Here is a 15,624-nt window from a genome sequence, read left to right as displayed (position 1 = left end):
TATCTTAATAATGATAAGGTTGGCATAATTAGGAAGCCCACAAATAAGAGAGGTAGACTACCCTATGATTTTTGAAATGGAAAAACACAGTAGTATCCAATCTTAAGTAGTCAAATCTAATTATTAAATAATTATGCAGCAGGGGGAGTTGGTGGGAGCTGGGGTGGACAGGAGGCACAGTGGTTTTGCTCACCATTGGTAAAGCGTTGAACACATTTTAAAACAGGATCACTCCTTGATTTCTGTGTCTCACACCTTGTCCTCACAGTGTTTCCACCAATGTCTTTCCAAGATAGCCTTAACAACTATCATGTAGACCTACCATCTTTAAAAATGTATTGACTTTTAAGATTTTCCAAAAGATGCGATGTTTTGGAAAATGTGCTAAGGAAGAGCAATTGCCCGCCTTGTTCTTCCCCCAGCTCTGCTTTCCTTAGTTTGACCAATAAAAAAATTGGGAAAGAATCTGGCAGTCTGATAAGACCGCCATTCAAGATTCCAGTGAATTCCCTGAGAATGAGCTTATTTAAAGTCTTTCTGGATAGATCACATGGGCTAAACCCTTGGCTTCAGGCAATATGTGATTTAGTCACCAGATGAAGCCTACCCTGTCCCCATCCCAGGCCAAAGGGTCATAAATTCTTTAATATCTTTTTGTGACTCTTCATCACAGTGCTTTGCAAGTAATATGACTCAGTAACACTTTAGAGTCGGCTCTATAAGAAGAGTTCTCATCATGGTGCAAATTCAGCTATGATTCTTCACACCTATATAGTCATGGCAGTTTTTAAGGTAATTCCCTCTCGTCCAGTTGTGTATAATTTTACCGAGGCCTGTTTGCAATTACAATGCTGAACATGGATATTTTATCATTTTTATTATTCTTGATGTTAAAGCACAAAATGCCACACATGGCAAATACTAATTAATTGTGAATAAAAACAATATGGGAATGTACCGAGTCTACTGGCTGCAATAGTCTCTCCCACCACCACTTATGTAGGTCCGCATTAATAAGACAACGAAAGTTTAGGGAAACGACAGGTATTGAGATTACTAACATAACCATGACAAAACAAGCTGATACCAATCTGACATAAATTCTTAATACTCACATCCTGTTTGTTGAGCTCCATCTCTCTGCTATACTAAGAATTGACTCGCCCTCCAATTCTTCTTTAAGGTACTGCTTCCTGTAAATTGTAATTGGCTAGTTATTTATTTGCTTTATCTACTTAAGCTCCTTGAGAGATGAGGCTGTGTCAGCCCCCCGACCCACTGGCACACCAATAAGTACTTGTGGAAGTAGGTGAAACCTCATATAATTCTAGTGTCTTAGATTAACTCAATTCTGGGGTCCTCAACAAAGCTCTTTCCACTTGTTCAGTAGCCAGTGGGAAGAATTTTATCAAGTAAACGGAGAGAAAACGGAAAGAGCTGAATATGGTGCAAAATGGAACCTCTATATTTTGAGTCATTGCTCTGTCACCAACTAGCACTGTTTCCCCATCAGCAAAAGGAGCAGGGATTAGGTGAACTTGCCGTCATAAAATTCTGTGATTTAATGTGGCTTATTTTGCCATATAAAATTAATAAAATATTTGAAATAAACCACCTCCTCACAGCTTCACCTAAACATCATCAGTGAGCTGCGGTGGAGTCAGAAATCAGGACTCTGCTTAACCAGTTATCAAGTCCGAGTGTTTCCTCCTTGACCAGCTCTCCTGACTTGGATGCCTAGTTGGGGATCAGCTGAGATGTATGGTGAAACACTAGTATTATCTCCTGAGTTTATTAGGAGGAAGGGGAGAATTAGGACAGACCATTCCTTTGACTATTCCACAGCCTCCTTATTACCCTTTCCTTTTCATTTTTCTCTGCGGCCCCTGCCCCCCAGTGTCTCTCCTTTCCTCTGTCTGCTAGTTCTTGGCTTCCAGGTCATCATCATTCGGGGAGAAAATAAAAACCAAAAACCTCTACAACTCTTCTAACTCAAATAAATATACTTTTCTTTAAAAGTAAGGTGCTATACTTGCAGTGAATGAATGAATGAGCCATAATTTTCTAAGGAAATTCCAATTTTCATCTTTCAAAAACCTACAGAGTTATCATTTGCAGAGCACTTAAACTCGTGGTAGGTATCTTTCAAGGCCAGCACAGTTCCCTTTGCCTTGATGGTTTTTCTACGGCTCTTACTTTCTTCAGGTCTTTGGTCAAAAGGCACTTCCTCAGACCCATTCCTTCCCCCACCTGCAATTGAATATGCCAGTCCCCTCCCCATTTCTTACTACATATTTTCTTCATAAGATTTATCACTGTCTGGCATTTTATTACACATCCACGCATTTTCTTGTCTATCCCTTCCCTAGAATATAAACTCCAGGAAGGCAGGACCATTGCCCACGTCGTTCACTGTGAGGTCTCCAGCACCTGGAGCAGGGCTCGGACACGGTAGGTGCTCAGGAAATAACAAATATTCTCTCAAGTACTCTGAGGCTACGTGCTAGTTTCTCCTGAGCCCTAGGACCCGCTCCTCCCTTAGTCCCGCCCAACCGTGAGTCACCACCCACCTCTACCCGAGCCCAGCTCGGAAGCTCGTCCTCCCGCCTGCCAGCCACAGGGACAGCGCTGCGCACCCACCACCGGGACCGGGCAACGGCGGTTGGGCCCGGCGGCTCCGCTCAACCGCCCATCTCCGGGCTCACCCACGCCTCTCCGCTGGTCCCAGGAGGCAACGCCCGGGGGTGACAGCGATGCCGCCACTGCGCTTCCGCCCGGCCGGCTGCGCGGCCGTTAGGACCCCCCGCGCAGCTACGAGATGCCCAGGATTCTGTTTTGAACGATCCGTTGATGTGGGAGGAGAACGTGACTCGTGGGTCCGGCTGCTTCCGTTAAGCAGGACGCAGGCAGCCACCCCTGGCGTGAGCAGGGCTCGCGCTCTTGAGTCCCCACAACCGCGGCCCCAGTCCTACTCCTCACCTTCGCGCCAAACTGACCGGCCGGGCCGCAGCCCACCCCGCTCCCACCCGGCGCCCAGGCATCTTCGAGAAGAGAGCGGGGAACCCTTTACGGGGAAACGACTCTGGGCCCCACCATCCTTGATGCCGCCGTTAAGAGGGTGTTAACATTTCTGCTTTAAGAGATACCGGTTCCCTCTCAGCGCCTCCGCGCCCCGGGGGTGTAGCCCTCAGACAACTCTGCGGGCCGGGGTCGAGGCTGAGAAGGCAGAGGGCAATTTCTAGTGGTTCTTTTGGACCCGGTGGCTCTTTTCTAATGAAAAGCCCCAAATGTCTTTCCTTCCACCTCCTGGAAAGGACTCTTTAAAATTTGGGGTTAGGGGTAATAAAGGTCGTCCCGCGCTGCCTCGTGGGTGCTGTCCGGGGAGTGGTTGGTGGGCAAGAGAGGGACCGGTGCTTTGGAGACTGTTCTCCCCTTCGTCCCCTAGCTAACTTGGAATTATTTAGAGCCTCATAGTGATAGCATGGCCTTTCAGCAAGGGCTGAGCCAGTAGTGACAAGGTGGTTTTTCAACGTCTGCATTACACTCCTCAAAAGGGAATACTCCCAGTGAGCAATAAACTCGGGAAAGAAGGTGTGCAGCTGAATTGGCCACGCCAGGCGCTCCAAATTAAAATCAGGAGACGCCACCGCACACGCACTAGGATGGCTACAATGAAGGAGGAGGGAAGGGAGAGAGAGCATGCCAAATACGGGAGGCCAGAACCTTCACACGTGGTTAGTGGGGGCACAAGCTGATAAACTGGCGCACTTTGGAAAATATTTAGCCATGTTTATTAAAACAGAACATGTGTATATAATGGAATGTTACTCAGCCATAAAAAAGAATGAAACAATGCCATTTGCAGCAACATGGATGGACCTGGAGATTATCATATGAAGTGAGGTAAGTCAGAGAAGGATAAATATTATATGATATCACTTATCTGTGGAATCTTAAAAAAATGATAGAAGTGAACTTGTTTACGAAACAGAAATAGACTCACAGACATAGGAAACAAACTATGGTTACCAAAGGGGAAGTGGGGGGGATAAATTAGGAGTTTAGGATTAACATATACACACTACTATATATAAAATAAACAACAAGGACCTACTGTGTAGCACAGGGAACTATACTCAATATCTTGTAATAACCTATAATGGAAAAGAATCTAAAAAATATATGTATGCATACTGAATCACTGTGCTCTACACCAGAAACACAACATTCTTCAATAAGAAACACAACTATACTTCAGTAAAAATTATTTTAAAAAAACCAGACAGAACATATGCCTGCCCTATGACCCAAAAATTCCACCCTTAGATATATACTCAATAGAAATGCATACACACGTTCATCAAAAAATAGGTATTAGAATGTTCATCTCAGCAGTATTCATAACAATGCCAGACTGGAAATAATCCAAATGTCCTTTAAGACAAGAATGGATAATTACATTGTGTTATATTCACACAGTGGAATATTATACAGCAATGAGAGTGAATGTGCTATAGCAACCTGCAATTATATGGATGAATCTCACAAAGTTGAGTGGAAGAAACCAGGTGCAAAAGAGGACATATCGAATGATTCCATTTGTATAAAGGTTCAAAAACAGGCAAAACTAAGCTGTGGTGTCATAAATCTAAATCTGTGGTTACCCTTTGGGGGGTTGTGACTGGGAAGGGACACCAGGGCTTCTGGGGTGTGTTCTGTGATTTTGTCGGGGTGCTGTTAACTTTGTAAAAACAATAATCGAACTGAGCATTTTTCCATATGTGTTTTACTTAAAAATCTTTTTAGTTAAGAAAAAAAAAAGGGACTTCCCTGGTGGTGCAGTGGTTAAGAATCTGCCAGCCAATGCAGGGGACACAGGTTTGAGCCCTGGTTCGGGAAGATCCCACATGCTGCAGAGCAACTAAGCCCTTGCGCCACAACTACTGAGCCTGCGCTCTAGAGCCTGTGTGCTACAACTACTGAGCGTGCGTGCTGCAACTACTGAAGCCCACACACCTAGAGCCTGTGCTCTGCAACAAGAGAAACTACCGCAATGAGAAGCCTGCGCACCATAACGAAAAGTAGCCCCCGCTTGCCGCAACTAGAGAAAGCCCGCGCGCAGCAACGAAGACCCAACAGATCCAAAAATAAATAAATAAAATAAATTTATTAAAAAAAGAAAAAAAAGCCTTAACTATTAGTAATTTGTCCAAGTTCTCCTCTATTCAATTCAACATACATTCATTTTATAGTCACTATATTAGTAAATAAAGCACTAGGAGGCACTGTGGAGTCCTGGAATGATGTCTCTGCCTCCCAGGAGTTCATCATCTAGGAGGTGTTACAAATAAAAGTCATTGCTTGGGCGTAGTCTTTAATACTATACTGTTAGGGAAGTCCAAAATAATTCCCTTGGAAGAAAGTTGGGGGAAAGAATATGCATCTATGCAGAGTTTCTGAGTTAGAAGGGCTCTTAAGACGCTCATGATTTCTCCGTGGGCAGGGACCAGGGTAATCAACTGTCTCACTTTCCCCAGGACTCAGGGGTGTCTCACAACAGGGGACTTTTAGCGCTAAACCCAAGATAGTCTTGGGCAACCTGGTATGGATGCCCACTCTAGCAGGGGCTGAGCCTGATTCATCTTTGAACTTGTTGAAGTTTCCAACATAAAGTCTGGGACATAGAATTGATTAATAAGCTCAATGAATATTTGTTGAAATGGGGGAAAATGTTAACAGAAATAAAGGCACCTGTTTATGTGATACCAGTGGTTTTTTGGGAGCAGGAATTGTGCAAAATATGGGTTAGGGACAGGTTGAGGAGGGCTTTGAATGCCAAGCTGAATAGTGTGTTTTATATTTTACTGGTAGCCATGGAATGCTTTTGAACAAATACAGTGACATGAAAAAAATCTGTGTTTCTCCTCATCAAATCTGGGTCACTGAACAGGACTAGATGGCCTAAGTAGGGTTGGCATAAGTCTACAAGTTGAGGTCCATGTAGAAGGTTATTAGGAGTCCAGAAAAAAAAGTTAAATAATAGACTTTCAGACCCTTAAGGGAACTAAGAGCTTCACTAATCTAATGCCTTCCTTATTTTTTAAAAAAATATATTTATTTATTTATTTGGCTGCATCGGGTCTTAGTTGTTGCATGCGGGATCTTTCATTGTGGCGCATGGGCTCCAGAGCGTGTGGGCTCTCTAGTTGTGGAGCACGGGCTCTAGAATGTGCGGGCTCAGTAGTTGTGGCCCGTGGGCTTAGTTGCCCCACGGCATATGGATCTTAGTTCTCAGACCAGGGATCAAACCTGCATCCCCTGCATCAGAAGGTGAATTGTTAACCACTGGACCACCAGGGAAGTCCCCTTCCTTATTTTTTAAATATCTTTTCTTATTATAGTAGTTCCCTCTTATCCACGGGGGATACTTTCCAAGACCCTCAATGGATGCCTGAAACCGCAGATTGTACCCAACCCTATATATACTATGTTTTTTCTTATACATACATACATACACATGATAAAGATTAATTTATAAATTAGGCACAGTAAGAGATTAACAGCAGTAACTAACAATAAAATAGAACAGTTGTAACAACATACTGTAGTAAAATGTATGTGAATGTGATACCATGACAGCTGCCAGCTGCCGAGTGAGTAATCAGCATCAATAAACCGGACCAAGGGATGATTCCCATCCCTGGCAGGACGAAATGGGATGGCTTGAGATTTCATGATGCTACTTAGAGTGGCGCGCAATTTAAAACCTGTGGATTGTTTATTTCTGGAATTTTCCATGTAATATATTTTCAGACAGCGGTTGATCGTGGGTAACTGAAACCTCAGAACGTGAAAGTGCTAAGAGGGTACTACTGTATATGTTCCTTTTACAAACTGTTTCTTCCATACCTTTTTTCCCCCCTCCTTTCTTAAATGTTAATATTTATCTGTAATACTAATTTTAGTTTGCAATAAAGGAAGGCCCAGTGGTAAGGTGACTTGTCCAAGTTCATTCGGCGGGTCCTAAGCAGGTCCTGGTGTTTTTTCTGATTTTCCTGATGCCCAAGAGGCTATGACTCAGTGTCTCATGTTCTCACTAATCAAGATGCCAGTGGTTTATCTCTACTCACTGGAGGGTGTGGGCCTGTGGTGAGGAACAACAGTAGTTTTTTTTCCTTGAGATCTAGGTCTCTTCAGAGTTCTTTTTTTTTTTTTTTTTTTTTGCGGTACGCGGGCCTCTCACTGTTGTGGCCTCTCCCGTTGCGGAGCACAGGCTCCGGACGCACAGGCCCAGCGGCCATGGCTCACGGCCCCAGCCGCTCCGCGGCATGTGGGATCTTCCCGGACCGGGAGCACGAACCCGCGTCCCCTGCATCGGCAGGCGGATTCTCAACCACTGCGCCACCAGGGAAGCCTCACAGTTCTTTAAGTATATGAATTATTAACCTAAAAATAATATTGCATGTTTCCACATATTCATTTAACATTACTAAGAACAAAATGCCCTTTTCTCTCATAAACACAATTGTTTTTAAAGGTTCTAATGTGTTTTTGTTGATTAGAATTGTAGTTGTAATCCTCCTGTCATACATATAATATGCAGTAATAATCAAATAACTTACTGATAAATTCTAATACTGAACACAGAATAGTTCTATCTCTACTAACAATAAAAAGCAAAACCACTTAGTTTATCTTGGAAACTTTAAATTCTGGCCATTATTTTAAAAGTTAGGAATCTGAGTAGTCCAACTATGAGATGCCTTTCTCATTGTAGAAGTTTGCTCTGTCGACGTGCGTTTGTTTTGGGATCCCCTCTTTTTCCAACCATCCCTGCATATGACGCACTTTGGAGATGCAACCTTGAAATTGCCCTCATACTGTGCCCTGGTCAGTATTCTGGACCCGGCCTCCAAATTCCAGCTTTTGCCCCTCAGCCTGAGTATATCTGCGGAAAAACACCCCGTGTGCCTTCCCCCCAGTTTCATAACCCACTGATATCAGGGTGTCCCCTTCTCCCATGCTCATGCTCAAACCCTCCTCGCCCTCCTCTCACGCGGCGGGAACTACCCAGGCGACCACCACGCCAAAGGTTCCCCCAGCCGAGTAACCGACGCGCTGGAAGCCTAGACAATTCTTGAAAAAAATTTTAACATCCTCCCCCTCCCTGGCCCCACCCTCAATCCCACTTTGGCATAAGCAAGATATACCTTATTATGCTAGAATTATTTACAGCCTAGTAATAATTTTCCCATGGTACTTTTATTATTGCAAATACAGCTGCCTCTCGTTCCTCCTCTTATTTCTAAACTATGGCCATAACGATACTGAAGGGCTAGTATGATATACTCTCTTGTAAACTATCTGGCCTAGGAGATCCTGGAAAATCATAAAAAGATGGGATCACTTTGGATGAACAGAAGTTACCTGTTACTGAATCTTGACCCATAGCCCTGCAGCTCTGCAGTGGGGACAGTTATAATACTGATGGGAAGTCCTTATTCTGGTCCCTCAATTTCAAAGCACAATTTTTAGACAGTGTTAGAGCTTTGCTGAAATGTAGCTGTAAGAAAAAGTCTGGACTAGGAAAGAAAAAAAAGGTCCATTTGTGCTGGGAAGCAAGGGAATTCCATAATTTACAGTATAGATGGCATCTCTCAACACTCTCAAATAGTCCTTCCTATCCTGGAATTGCAGATTGTAGGTTAAACACCTTATTTTTCATTCACTGGATGTAGAGGATATCTTTTCTCCAATTCCATCTATCTTTTCAATTTTTCGAGGAAGGTAGGTTGAGGGGAAATCTACTTTCAAATTTTAAATGCCTCAGGGTGTTAAGGAGAAAATGGTAGCATTTTCACAGATAGGTAGCTTCCTAGGAGCAGATTTATCTTTCAATTTATGGCTGGAAAAACCCAGGTGGTGAGTGTGAAACATTTTTCCAGGATCATAAAATTGGCATATATACCTTTAAAAACATATTTTAAAGGTCTGGCGTACTTTGTAAGTCTTCTCATTTTGGTTCGGTTCATAACCTGCCATGTATCAGACACTGCTAGACACTGGATATGCAACGATGAATAAAATACACTCCATATCCAAGCAGTTTTCTGTAATGTGATTAATGCCCTTCCTTCAGACAAACTTTTACAGTTTCCTTCACCTCCACGCAGCCTCTCCAATTATTTTGTGAATGGTTTCTTTAGGAACCCACCTGCTAGGATACTGTGATCCAGGGTCAGTCCTTAACTTTCTGTATGAGAACCTCGGTTTCCCCATCCTTCCCTAAAGGCAAGGCTAAACCCCACGCTTTTCCTTTCTTCTGTCTCTTTCATCCTTTTAGTATAAGTAAATGGGAAGTCTGGGACCAAAGGCTCATATGAATTTAATTATCACGTATATTTTAGAAAACCACGGTAGCCGCTAACTTCGCTGAGTAAACAGGAAACTATCGATCCCACGCAGGAAATGGCCTTGTTTGAGGGCAACGAAGGTTTCGCGGATTTCCCTTTCTCCTTCAGTTCCCTTCTAAACTCATTTCCGGGTTTCAATCCATTTGGTCCTTCACTACAATAGCAGACTCCGTCTCACTTTTCCCAATTCCACCGTAGACATCGTCTCTGAGAGAATGGCCAATTGGCCCTTCCCTTTCGTGGACATCTTTACGCCTTGTTTTACATCACGGCAAATCCCAACCAATCACTAGTTGGGGTGGGAGGTACTAAAATAATCTTCACTTCCTTCCCAAACATCCGCCTCTCGCTTGCGTCATCCTGATAGATTACATACGTAGCCAATCAACAAGCAACCTTGGGCCCGGCCTACCTTAAACCCAATCAATTAAAATGAAGACGGAGAATTGGGCGGAGAATGGAAAACTTGCCCCCTCTTTTGGAAATGGTTTGAAGAGGTGCGTCCGGATCTCTTGAACTTAACAATTTTCGACCAACGATCACTACATACTGCGTGTCTCAAACGCTCCAGTTCTGTTCCCCTTCGACCTCACCCCAAGATGAGCCCCACCCCTCATATCCCTCCCCCCGCTCGCCCCCCATTTCAGTAGAACACATTCCCATCCTGAATCATCAGGAAAGGATCCAAACCCCAAAGGCCCGTGTTTTACACGTTCCTCCCCGCGCCGGTAGAGTAGGGGGAAGGGGAGACCCTGCAGACCCCGGCGCCAATCTTTCCATTCAGTGTGTCTCTCCTGCCTTCCCCACGTTCCCGGGTCGGAGCTGACACGGGAGTGGGAGGAGCCGAGGGCCTGCTCGGCTTGGGGAGAGGCTAACACTTCTTAAGGTGGCGCAGAGCTGTTAGGTGGCTGGGCCTCTAAACAACTGGGATCTGACGTCCTCCTGCCTCCCTACTTCGCTTCCCACGCAGTCTCTCGTCTCTGGTCCCCTAACCTTAGTCCTAGTCTTATTTTTAGAAAGAATAAACAGGTTAGGTAGGTAAACTAATGAAACTTACAATAATAAAGTTATGTAAAAGAAATACAAACCACGGAGAGAACTTTTCCTTTACGATGTAATCTCTTCTGTGTTCTATTCTTTTCTTCCGAGATTACCTTTTAAAGTAGCCGCTAGAATTTTTCTGATGCGCAAATGTGGGCTCAGATTTTGTCTGATAAATATTTTTAAGTGAATCATTTGTATGTTTGTTTATTCTCTCCCCACTAGATCTGACGACAGCCTCTAAAGGAAGCAAGAACCCTTTGCTTAGAGTTTGCGGGCTACCTCCTAGTCCTTTTACCGAGGGTTCCCCGGAAGCTGGAAAAGCAGAAGTGGTATATCGGGCCGCCTTGCAGTCTTGCCTCTAGTTCAGTCTTCTCAGCTGTAAAATGGGGATACCTTCTAGGTTTAGTGTTAGTACTAAAAGACTTCGTGTAAATGAAAACACACTGTGATCTGAAGGGTGTAAAACAAACATTAGATAATATAAATATAAAGCATGTAATAGTAGTAAACATTTACAGAGTCCTTACTATGTTCCAGTGCTTTTAAACAGTATTTAAAAAAAACTATTTATTTTGTAAAATTTCAATCATATGCGAAAGTAGAGAGAATAGTATTAAAAAAAGACAAATGAAAAAACCCACGTTGTAATAAGCAACACTTGGCTAGTCATTTATTACCTATACCTCTCTTCCTCATCACTTGCTTATTTTGAAGCAAATTTCAGGCTTTTCATGACTAAATACTTTAGTATGCATCATGAAAAGATAAATATCTTTAAATAATAATAACACAATTCTATTAACATATCTAAAATATAACAGTAATTCTTTTATATCACCGAAGTCAGGATTGAAATTTCACCAATTGCTTGATGTTTTTTCCAGTTGCTTTGTTCAAATCAGGATCCCCCCAAATGTCCATATATTGTATTTGACAGATATGTCTCTTGATCCATATAGATCGCATTTGGTTGCCTTGTCTTTTAAGCCTCTTTCAATTCCTAGGTTACTCTTCCTTCGTGCACTTATCTAAGTGCATTCCATGCATGAAATCACACAGTCCCTCCCCAACACTATGATGTAAGTAATATTATTATCCCCATTTTACTGATGAGGAAACTGACTACCAGATCAGTTAAATGACTTAAGTTCTCAGTTATTGAGTGTCAAAGCTGGGATTTGAATACACAAATTTTATCCACTATACCATGTTTCATATAACACACAGGTCTTTCATAAGTGCTTCCAAAATATGTATTGTGGCATATTGGTCACCAATAGTATGAAGAAGCATTTCGCTCAAGGTAGACTAGCACTCATGAAGAATTATATAATATGTTCTATTATTGAGAGGGTGAATCTTGTACATTTTTATTCCTTGCATGTTTCAGTGACTATATTTTTATTCTGCTCCATATCACCCTCCTTAATAGAAAGTAAATGGAAAATGAATGCAAGTGCTTCTCCCTGTCTCAGGGAAAAAGCAAAACAAAACTAGCTTATCGGTTTCTTTTTTTGATTTAAAAAAATCTCATGAGCAGAAACCATACAAATGCTAATTATATAGTAGAAAATGAGGTAAATTATAATAATCTTTAAGCTTACATCTTTGGTATATATCCATCTATGTGTTTGTGTGTATGTACATACACAAATATATACATACACATACATATATATTTTAAAAAGCAACTATATAATCATATTATACAAATTGTTTTTTCTTTTTTTTTATAAGCATGTTAAACACGAGGTTTATTTTAACTATGAGTCCACTGTGTGCTATACTGACAGTAGATACGGGGCCAGAATAAGGTTGTAAATATTCATACACGTGTAAAAAAACTACAACTTACACATACTTTGTTTACTTGATTGAAAGCCTTGTGGTACATAAAATGCTTCCTATAGTTGATCTCAGCTTTGTTCCCACCGAAGTGAGTTGTATCTGGGTTTTCTGTGCTCAAGACTGCTCAATTGCTGCTGCTGCCGCTGTTGGTTGGTTTTCTTTCAGGATCAAGGTGGGTACTTTCATATAAAATCTTGTTTTAAATTCCTTCTCTGTCAAGTCTTTCCTGGATTCTTAGCTTTGCATAATTATACCTGCAGTGGAACCAGCAACCTAGCCACCAAGATAAATCCTCACACTTCAGCGTCACATGATCTTCTAATTCTACCTTCCCTTTCCCGGGCTCCCCGTGATCCGGCGCATCCGCCAAGGGGACAGTCTCCCTACAAACTTTTTTAACATGATTTTCTCACTGGAATATATTTAGATACATGAAAAAAAAATTCGTTCTTTAAAATAATACGTGACTATTGCAAATATCTAAATGGTAAAGAAGACATAAAAAGAAAAACAGTTCCTCTCTAATTCTACTTCCCAGAGTTAAATAAAATTACTCATTTAAAAGCTAAGTAGTACCCTATTATGTAAATGTACCATAGCATATTTAATAGTTACCTTATTAGGGATATTTATCTGACTTGCTACAGTTATAAATAATGCTGCAGCAAATGTCTTGTAGATGTCAAATAAGTTCTTGAGCTTTTTATTTTTCTCAATTTCCAGGAAAAGAGAGTCTAATCCTTCCCTAACTTTCCCATTTTTAGTACTTTGACCTCTCTACCCCTGCTCCTCAAATTTCATATAGATAACAAATGTCAAAAAAGGGTTGGAAAAAGAAACATAACAAAACATGTAACACATGGCAAGAAACATTTGATGCCAAATTATCTGTGTATGGGAGAATGAGTTAATGTTTCAAAGAGGAAGGGAAAATACAGTTTTAATCCTGGATATTGCAAGGGTGGAAAGAAAGAAAAGGCTCAACTGGAATTTACTGCCTTTAATTACATTTAAAGGAATGACTTTTAATTCTGACAGCTCAGGAAAATGGAATATAAGTTAAGAGTCATTTGGATTTTGGATATGTTAATTTAAGTCCTGACTTTGCTTCTTACTAATCATCTGTACTCAGAAATAGTCAATGCCTCTGAGTCAGTTTTCTCATCTGTAAAATAGGTTTAATAATAGTGCCTTATGGGATTGGGAAAAATTAAATGTGATAATGCATGTATAGCTGAATTCCTAGCACATTGTAAATATAATGTAATATATATATATAGTATTATATATTTAGCTAGAAGACAAAAAAAACCCTTTAATATCTAAATGTGAAATGTAGTGATCAAGCTGTAATCCTGAGTATGCATTCTTTTTTTTAGCAATTAAAATATTTCATGGATAATATTTTTGCTTTCTTATTACTTTATGTGACAGAAAGTAGAGTACTTTGAGAAAAGTTTAATAGGCCAGAGGCTGAAATATATAAGAATTTGCAGAGGAATAATATGATTCCAGGAGCAAAAATGGAAAAAAATGGAAAAAAAACGCCTGATGGCGTTTTTTGTCTTTGGGTGAGGATTATTCTATAAGGGGCAGAGGATGTGAACATTCTATACTGTGACCTGGTTAAGATTTGTTATAGAATTGTCAACTGAACTGAACAATATATTTTTTTGAACAATATCCTTTATCCTTTGTATACTGTACAGTTTAAAAAGCATTTTCACATAAATGAGCTCATTTGATTCTTGCAGCAGCCTTATTGGGTGGGCAGGGCGAGCATCAGAATCTCATCTTCGCTAACCAAGATTCCATAGAACGAGGGCCTTGCACAAATTTATAAAGCTAGATCTTCTGATGTTTAGTCCAGAGTTTTCTCCGTTGCACGCTCGTTTTTCCCTTTCTACACTCAGTCATTCCACAAGCATTTACTGAACTCCGGGATGATATCAAGGTAACAGACTAACTTCGGCCCAACCCCATACCCTTTCAAAGCTATCCCAGGGGAAAAAGAAGCCCATCAAAGACATTCCTGAGAAAACCGATGTTCATCTGCGTGTAGAAGACAATGAAAAAAGGTCAGTGTGGCAGAATTAGCGTTGAACTGAAATTGACAGTTCCTGCGGCGCGAAACAGGGACTCTCCCGACAGACAGCAGGAGGGTGTCATCTCGTGTGGATGGCAAGCTGCACGGGGCCAAGTGGCGGGGTGGCGGCCGGAGGGCAGCGAGCGCAGCGTGCGTCCCCGGGGCCGCGGGAGGCGCGCGGCGTGTCCCCAGGGAGCGCGGGGCCAGTGGCGCGGCTCCTCCGGCGCAGCTCATCCCCGGCGGCGCGGCCCGCGGCTCGGCTCCGCCCGCTCCTCCTTAACCCGCGCGGGGAGGCGGCGGCGGCGGCCGGCCGGGCGGGCGGGGGCGGGGGAGGAGCGCCGAGCGCGGCGCGGAGGCCGGGGAGGAGCCGGGGCCTGCAGCGGAGCAGAGCGGAGCCCGAGCCGCGGCCGAGTCTTGACACCGTCCGTCCGCCTCCTGGTTCCCCGGGAGCCCGGACTGGCCGGAGCCCGAGCGGTGGAGGCGCGGGGAGTGCCACGCGCCGGCGGGAGCGGACGGGACGGGACCAGAGAAGAGGCGCGGCCGCCGCCGCAGCAGTGACGGGCGTCGGGAGCCGCGGCCTCCCGGCCCCAGCTGCCCAGGCCAGCTCCGGGAGAGCGGGGAGTACGAGAACCCCACCCTCGGGGGCGCCCCAGGAGCGGAGGCGGGAGCGGGGACGGGAGCCACCTCTCCCCCGGCCGGAGAGATGACCCTTCGCGTTCGGGCGAGGGAAAGAAGAGTTCTCTCTAGGGGACGAGTCTCTTCTTCCTAGAGGCGAGGAAGATCCCTGTACCGGCCCGGGGATGGAGCTCCCGAAGTAGAGGGGTTGATCCTTACCAAAGGCAGCGAGTGAGACCGCCCCGGCGAGCCTCCACTCCTCCAAACCCACTCTCCTCAGCTCTGGACTTTTGAGGCATAAAGGAAGGGGGATATGCCTATGGAGTAGACACCCTCCATCCCACCCACAGGGGAGAGGACTCCTTTTACACTCAGCGGCAGAGGACACTCCCGGGAGAGAAAAGCACTCAGCTCTCAGCCTTTCAGGAGAGGGGAAGAGCTCCCCCCAACTTCCTTGTACCTAGACGGTGGAACAGGGCAGAGCCCCTCCGCTCAGATCTCCAGCGGACAGAAAGAGCCCTCCACTCCCGACAGATTTAGTTTGGGGGGGAGGGGGACTCCCCCAAGGGGGAGGAGACAACTCCCGGTTGGGAGAGGCTCCTCCCCTCGTCCCCAGGG

Source organism: Leucopleurus acutus (genome assembly GCF_964270905.1).
Source record: "Leucopleurus acutus genome assembly, chromosome: 11".
NCBI lineage: Eukaryota > Metazoa > Chordata > Mammalia > Artiodactyla > Delphinidae > Leucopleurus > Leucopleurus acutus.
The sequence above is the reverse complement of the archived record's forward strand: the minus strand, read 5'-3'. Positions refer to the sequence as shown.